The following is an 8989-nucleotide window of genomic DNA, read 5'->3' on the forward strand; positions in this document are numbered from 1 at the left end:
TTTTGCTAGTTGAGATAAGGATAGCTATACAGGGAGTTTACTCACATTGCTTTCCTGTTCATATGTGTTACATTCTAAATTAATTCTTCTTGAACTAATCTTTTCTCTAGTTCATGGTCCCCTTCTCCTATTGGCCTCTGTTGCTTTAAAGTTTCTGCATTAGTTCCTTTGCATTGAGGACATCAAATGCTATCTTGGTTTCTTTGGGTTTCTTGCCTATCCTCATATCTCCCTTGTGTGCTCTCACCTCATCATGTGATCAAAAGCCAATCTCCTTGTTGTGCTTACCCTTGATCTAAAGTCCATATATGAGGGAGAACATACGATTTTTGGTTTTCTTGGCCTGGCTAACCTCACTAAGGATGATGTTCTCCAGTTCCATCCATTTACCTGCAAATGATAAGATTTCATTCTTCTTCATGGCTGAGTAGTATTCCATTGTGTATAAACACCACATTTTCTTAATCCATTCATCAATAGTGGGGCATCTTGGCTGTTTCCAAAACTTGGCTATTGTGAATAGTCCAGCTCCACTTTTTAATGAGTGGTGTAAGTACTTTACAGTATTAAAATGATCTTAATTTCCCCTCTCAGCCCTTGTATCATTGCTGTCATTAATCAAATGCATAATCATATATAAGCATAGATAAACACACATAAGTACACTTAATTGAATAATTTTTGCTATTGTTATTTGGAACAAACTGTTATCTGTTAGATAAATTAAGAATAAGAAAGAATAAATTTTTTATTTTGCCTTAACTTATTCTCTGTTTTTCCTATCTTTATATAGACCTGTGCTAATGACCTGTAATTTTCCTTGTCTTTGAATAGCTTCTTTTAATATTTATTGCAAGGCAATCTGCTTGTAACACATTCTCTTAGTCTTCGATTTTCTGAGAAAGTCTATATTTCTCTTTCTCCTGTGAAGGATAATTTCACAGGGTGACAGAATTCTAGGTTGGTGTTTTTTTTTCACCACTCTCACCTCTTAAAATGTGTCACTGCAATCTTTTCTTGTCTATAAGGTGTTTGAGAAGTGGATGCAATTTTTACTTTTGCCTCTCCAAAGGAAAAGTGTTTTACCCACCTCTGGCTTCTTTCAAGACTTTTTTTCTTTTATTTTTCTACAGTTTATATATAATGTGCCTAAGTGTAGTTCTTTCTTTCTTTCTTTTCTTTCTGGAATTTATCCTGCTTGGTGTTCTCTGAGCTTCCTGAATCTGTGGCTTGGTATCAAGCCACTAATTTGGGGAAAATATTCATTCTTATTGTTTCAAATATTCCTTCTCTTCCTTTCTTTCTTCCTTCTCCTTCTGCTGTTCCCATTACATTTATGCTAAACTTTTGTAGTTCTTAGATATGCTTTTCCTATTCATCTTTTTTTCCCTGCTTTTCAGTCTGGAAGTTTCTATTGACAGATCCTCAGGCTCAGAGGTTCTTTCCTTAGTCATGTCCAGTCTACTAATGAGCCTGTCTAAGGGGTTCTTCATTTATTTTGAAGTTTTTTTTTTTTTTTTTATCTCTAGCATTTGTTTGGTATTTTTTTGGAACTTATACCTCTTTGCTTACACGATCTATCTATTCTTGCAAGATATTTACTTTTCTCATAGAATCTTTAGTATATTTATTAATCATAGTTTTAATAAATTCTTGGTCTGATAATTCCAACATGCCTGCCTTAATGTGACTCTGTTTCTGTTGCTTGTTCAGTATCACTAAATTGTCATTTTTGTCTCTTAGCATGCCATGCAATTTTTAGTTGAATGGTGAACATGATGTCCTGGGTTTAAAAAACCTGCAGTATACAGGCCTTTAGTGCTGTGTTGGGGGAGGTAAGCATTCTATATTGCCACGATTGGCCTCAGTCTCTTGTGGAGCCTGTGCCTCTGGGCTGGGAACCTGACCAACGCTTCTCAGGTTTTCTCCTTAACAGGCGGGACTAAATGGATAGATGGGTTTTTTACTTCCCCCAGGAAGATTAGGCTCTGATAAGACCCCAATGGGTTAGGCTCTGGTAAAATCATTTCTTCTTAGAGCAAATCTTGTTAGGAAGAACAGAATGGACTAGCATGTTTCAGATTGGTTACTTTTTCCTTCTCTATGCTGGAAGCACAAGGAGTGTTTTCTCTAATATTCATTGTGAGGACCTGGTAGGATCCTGGAAATAAAACTCTAAAGGTGTGGGAAGACAGCAAAGGAAACAATTACCAGAGTGAAGACACAGCCTTACAAAATGAGAGAAAAATCTTTGCCAGCTATTCATCCAACAGGGGATTAATATCCAGAATACATAAAGAACTCAAAAAATTAAACAATAGAAGAGTAAATGATCCAATCAGTAAATGAGCAAGTGGAAATACAGTTTTCAAAAGAAGAAGTACAAATGGCCAATAAATGCATGAAATATGTTCAACATGTTTAGCTGTCAGGGAAATGCAAATCAAAACTACATTTGGATTCCATCTCACCCTAGTCAGAATGGCTACCATTAAGAAAACAAACAACAGCAAATGCTGGCAAGGAAGCAGGGAAAAAAAAAAATCCTCATCTACTGTTGGCGGGAATTTAAAATAGTGTAGCCAGCATGGAAATCAGCATGGAGGTTCCTCAAAAGACTGAAAATAGAACCACCATATGATCCTGCTATATCACTCCTGGCTATATACTCAAAGGCATAAAGTTTGCATGCAATAGAGATACCAATACATTCACAGCACTATTCACAACAGCCAAACTACGGAATCAGCCTTGGTGGCCATCAGCCAATGAATGGATAAAGAAAATGTAGTATATATACACAGTGATGTATTAGTCATATGTACAGAAGAATGAAATTATGCCATTTGCAGGATGATCTCATGGCACTTGAGCTCATCATATAAAGTGAAATAACCCAAACACAGAAAGGCAAATATTGCATGTTTTTCTCATCTGTGGATTCTATATTTTAAAAAAAGACATAAATGTAGATGGGTGACTATTTAAGGATAGGAAGAGCCCAGTGGGAGAGGAAGGGGAAACAAGAGGGTGTAATGGGGAGTGATGACCACCACACATTGCATACATGTGTGAAAATGTCATAATGGAATTCATTAAAATATACAAAGAAGTGTGGGCCCCCTGTAGGTGGCTTCCCTTGAAGTTTTCAACTCTCAGACGTGTCCATGCTGAGCCTCCAGTAACTTATCAGGTATAGTTCAGGCTTTTCACTGCTTCTTGTGGAGGTTTCAGCTTGCCAGGTTCTGCTCTGGCAAGTTGTGATTCTCTGTACCTGCCTGTCTGTCTCTCCAATTTTGGGGGCAATGGTTTACCCAAAGACTTCATTTCTCTTGAGGACCTAAGAAGAGTTACTGATTTTTTTTGTGGATTCAGCTTTATACTTGTAAGGACAGAGTGGTGATTTCTAAGCTTCTTACATGCTAAACTAGAAATCAGTACCCCAGGCATATTTTATTGTAAAAGCTGTTATCTCTCAGTATTGGAGCCGCCCTTCTACCTTTGCTTTGCCTTGCTGTTGTTGGGGCCCAGCATATCCCATTTTTGCCTCACTGGCTGCTCTTTGTGAGTCTTCACTGGGGGCGGGGCGGGGGTGTGGACCTAGGAAGATGGGATTTGCTCCTCCATTTGTTCTCGTTCCTGTCCTTCCAGGTCCTTATTATTTCTTGATGTTTGTGAACCTACCTGGTCCTCTTAAATTGTTTCTTTAGGCCAGAGATTCAATAAAGGAAGGATTAAGAGGTCAAGAGAATTATGGGGAAGCACGAAACAATCTTTTCTTATAATAACTACAACAACTACTAAAATCTATTTTATATTGTGCTAGGTATTAAATGAAATGTTATTTCACTCAATACAACAACCTTGCAAAGCAATTGCTATCATTTTCATTTACATGTGAAGAAAGAACTCATGAAGAGAAACTTTACTTGCTCAAGGTATTGCACTGTGTACAAGTGGAAACTGGGTTGTAATCTCAGGTCTGAAGGATAAAATATAGGAGATGCATATATATGCATGCACACACATATATGTATATGTACATTGATTACAGAGATATAGAGTCACATAGAAATTAGAAAATCATGGAATTTCATTTTATAGTTTGAAAGTTTTCAGGAGTGATGTATTTTGTTTAAGAGAATATGGGATCACCTATCAGAGGAAGGGAATGAATTCCTCAAAGGTAAAGATTTATTTTGGGGTAAGGATTGGTGAGACTGGTTCAAGTTCAATATTTGGTATTACTCTATGATACTACTTAAGAAATTTATCTACCCTTCTGGATACCCATACATTTTGTCATTTATAACTTATTCCAAAATGAGGATTGAAAAGTTAGCAATTTCAATATTTCACTTAACCCTTACAACATCATTTAAAATGATGATCACATCTTAAGTTATTTTAGATTCAATCTATGCAAAATACTGCTTTATGCTTTCATTTCTTATTTTTGATTTAAATTTTATTATTTGTTTATTTATTTTATTGTGCTGGGTAGGGGAACATTATGGCATTATTTTTATATCTTATTTTAGCTTGGCTTCCTTTAAGAGGTAGGGATGGTGATCTAGTAAGCTTTGTGAAAGTGCATGAATTTAGTTCTATTGGTTTGTAAACTCCTGAAGGTAAAAAGCCTAAGGCAAAGGGGACCTATTTAATTATTGACTGTGGAAAATTTTTGCAAAACATAATGAGGAAAACATCTTCATAGTTACAAAGAAACATTTGATTTCAAGACATTATTTGCAATATTATATTGTGCCAATAGATGGAGAAGTTGTTCCATATAAAGCTTGGTTCTGCTTATGAGAAATAAAGAAATTCAGGTTTTTAGCAAGTTGAAAATGTATTTCCTTAATAAAATGAGAAGCAGGAAACTGGGTTACTTATAAATTTTAACAAGAAATAATGTTAACAGGGGACGAGAATTTCACTAATTTCAATTATGTGTACATGAAAACCTTATTGCCTGTACTGTTTTTGAAATTTGGCCAGAGCACTTTTAGAGCTGCATGTATGTATGTATTTATACCTGGACTTGTATAAAAAGAGTTTTAAATAACAGACAAATTTTGTAGGATAAGAAAGAGAAAGCATGACTCAGTAAACAAAGTACAACAAGAAAAAATGAAATGAAGTTGGGTTACAAATCTGGTCTGGAGCTTTAATGCAGGTAGGGCCACAGGATCAGCTGGATGATCCCATGTCTATAAACCAAAAACAAGCCAGGTACCAGGAATCCTACAACAATTTGTAGTACTAAGACTAGGAGTTATATCCTTTGAGGACTCATGAAGAGGATACCATGTAATATAGTAAATAATTCCTTATATTAAGCACAGTGGCACTTTCACATGGCTGTTTCTTACCATTTCAACTGGTGGAAACAACCAAGGTGTTATTCCACTAAAGGAGATCAAGGTGGAGGGGGCAGGGTGAACACCATACTCTGCAAACACTTGCTAAGAGTATAGTTTTCTGTTCTTTAGTTTAATTAAAGGAACCAACTTAGAACCCATCCATTTTTCATAAACACTATTTCTTTAACTGAATGTTTGGCAAAGATGGAGAATTTCTATGAAGATTAAATAGCATGTTATCTGATGACTACATAGCCCTAAGCCTGGCAAAGCTCAATAAAAAACATCCATGATCAGCCTGAACCATCCACCGCTCTAATACAATGGACATGCCATACCTATTGTGGCTGACACATGTGGATGTGTGAGTGTGGCCTGTCAAGTGCAGTGGTGAAATTTTCAAAAGCCATTTGAATCTGGGTAGCTTTGCCCTCTCCTTCTGGAAGGATTTCCTCCCGCTTCATGCTCACTCCTTCACCCTGTTCCAGAGACCCAAGGCTTCTATGTGCTATGGTGTTTCTAGACTCTGTCTTGCTGTCTTTTCTTGCTTAGTCCTTCACGTGCATTGTTGGAATCTTCAGTATCTCTGACACTGCAGAGAACACAGCTGCTCCAAACCCTGCAACCTAAGCCAGGCTCCCACTGACACGGACTTTCTAGAATACTGCTACCTGGGTCATGTTTCCTTCTTTTTCAAGGAAGTAATATCAGATCACAACCATCAAATTTTGATTATTCTTCCACTAATTTCTATGTCATGTGCCATGCATTAATTTTGCATAGCAACTTCTTGGACTAGAAGTTGATCTGAGAAACTTTTTCCAGCTCCATCTAGCACCCCAGGCTGGAAGTGACTACAGATCACTGAGTCTACCTGCCCAACAACACACACAAATGCCTCCTCCACTACTAACCTTCTTCTGTTCTCCACTGTATTGATTGCCAAAAAAGATTATTATAATAGTTTTGTATTCTGTAGCCTGAGGATATGCTAAGAGTATGTATTTTTGTCTATATTTCTGCACATGGGTTGAGAGACAGTGCCCTGAATTCTGTTTTGCTTCCATTAACCTTTTTCTGAGAAATTACTGACCCTGAACATTGGAGCTGCAAATGGACTCTTTTAACAAGTATCCTGTCAGGAAGCAACCTCTGTGTATTATGTGGCTTGTAGTCTGCAAATGTTTCCTCTCAGTGCATTGATTCCCTTACAAAGTATTTATTTGAGTGATTTTCCCTGTACGAGGATTTTAGGACTATTTCTATCTCTGCTCTTTTAGGACACCTACATTTAGAAGAATTTACCATTCACCTATTTTTATAGCTGGCAGTAGCTATTTAAGACTTTGCCTCTTCACTTCTACCTGCTTGAGATCTTCCCAAATCAATGATTCTTATAATATCTCCATAGACTTTGTCTTCATCCTGTGCACTGGGTCTTAAGTGAGATATTTGCATCCTGACATATATGGCATGCTCCTGTCATCCTGGAGAAAAGCATGCAAAATTCTTCCATAGCTCAGTGCAAAGCAGAGTTGTGTCACTATCATTTAGCCTTGAGTTAGAGTCTGTGTGTGAAAACAAAGCCACAACACAACTTTGATCTTACATCACTCAAAGGGGACCTGAGTGTCCATTGTAATACAGTCAGTGAAATTGCCCTAGCCCCTCAGTGTTGCCATCAGAAGATACGTGAGAATTGAAAATATGTCTGGATAGCAAACCCACAATATGTGACTGGACAGCAGTCACAATATGTAGCAAGCTCATTCATCGCTTTCAGGTGATGTTGCCAACAACCCAGGATCCTGAAGCAGCAAGCCTGAGAGGCCTAGTGTCATGGGGGCTATCCAGCCCTCCCTCTTCTTTATTTTCTATTGTGGTAAAACTAATGATAAAAAGGCTCACTATAGCCAGTGCTTTGTTTTTATTAACGTGTTAATCAGGGCTCTTCGACAGAACCAATAGGATATAGAGAAAGGTGAGAGGGGATTTATTAGAGAAATAGTTTCACACAATTAATGGCAGTTGAGAAGTTGCACTATACACCATTTGCAAGCTGAAGACGCTGGGATGTTGATAACTTGGCTCAGTTCAAGTCCAAAGGTCTCAGAACCAAGGAATTTGATGTTGCAACTCTCAATTTGAGGCCAAAAGCCTGAAGATACAGGGAGGGGCCACTGTTGTAAGTCCTGGAGGCTGAAGACCAGCAAGTCTGGAGTTGTGTTGTTCACGGCAGGAGGTATGTTTATACCTCGGGAGACACATGGGGGGAGGTAATAGTTCATTTTCTGTATTTGTTCTGTCCTGGCCCCTAGCCTAGTGGATGCTACCCACCCACATTGAGGGAAGGTCTTCCCGAGTTAGTCCCCTCAGACTCATGAGCTAAGCTTCTCTAGAAACATCCTCATAGACAAACCCAAAGTAATGCTTTCCAGGTTGCTAGATAATCCTTAATCCAGTCAAGTTGTACCTAAAATTCACCGTTACAATTATTGAGTACATTTTTGAAAATTCTTGGAATCTTGAATTTCTATATTCATTTGTATGTGTAAAAATTGGGGATCAACTGGAGACACTGAGAATATAATCAATCAAAAGCCTGGAGAGTCAGCCCAGAAGACAAAAGGAATCACTTTTTAAACAGCTCCACCTTGCTTTCTAAACCACTGGCACGGTCCCAACTCCTCCACTTCAGTTTTTGGTAGCAAGTGAAATGAGGCAGCCTGGTTTCTAGGTGGCAGGTTGGACCTCAATGAAGTGTTTCCAGAATGCCTCAGCCTTTGATAAAAGCTAAGCAGAGCTGACTCCAGATGGCACTTGTAGGGTGCATTGTAATCTTCTCACACACTTTACTCTTATTTGCATTTGTGGGAAGAATCTGTGTGGTGAAGCAAAACACTGACTGAGAGACTATAGGAAAGATCTTTTAGCACACCACCACCACCACATTGCTTTCGGTTACATTGGGAATAAATAAGAGCAGGGAGTCATGGAGAAAGAATGTAGGCAGATTGGAAGTCAAGAAGGTGGCTTTAACTTGGTTAGGGGATGTGTGCTCATGTGTGGAAGCAGCTAGCAGATTCTTCCAGATGGGATGATTTTCTACTATCCCTTCATTATATAGAATGAGAGTTTGTCAATTTTGGTGTCCTTGGTTCTTCCATATACCAGGAACAACTTTTAATGAGCATGTTAGACCAAAGGAAAAAAAAAAGAAGATGACTTATTAGATACCCCATTGAGGTCTACCAAGTATGAAACTGAGAAATCATTCATTGGTGGAGGGGCCTGGGGGTGACATGGAAAAGACATGCAGTGAACAGAGGGAACCAAAGAAGGAAGGAGAACAAACAGTATCTTACAAAGGCAAGCAGAAATGAAAAAATAGAGTGGGAGAGAAGAAAAATGGGAGGAAAATAATTCAAAATAAGAGACAAAAAGCAGGAAAGAGCAAGATTAAACCAAGTAAAGAGAAAATATGGTCAATGTGATTTCTGGTCCTAGCCAAACTGAGATAATAGCCATGGCGTGTTCCTTAAAAATCACGCACAAGGAACACTGCATAGAAAATAGGGCTGCCAGTTGTCATATAACACTGGCCAAGGGCCAACACTGGCATA

Source organism: Castor canadensis, chromosome 13 (assembly GCF_047511655.1).
Source record: "Castor canadensis chromosome 13, mCasCan1.hap1v2, whole genome shotgun sequence".
Lineage (NCBI taxonomy): Eukaryota > Metazoa > Chordata > Mammalia > Rodentia > Castoridae > Castor > Castor canadensis.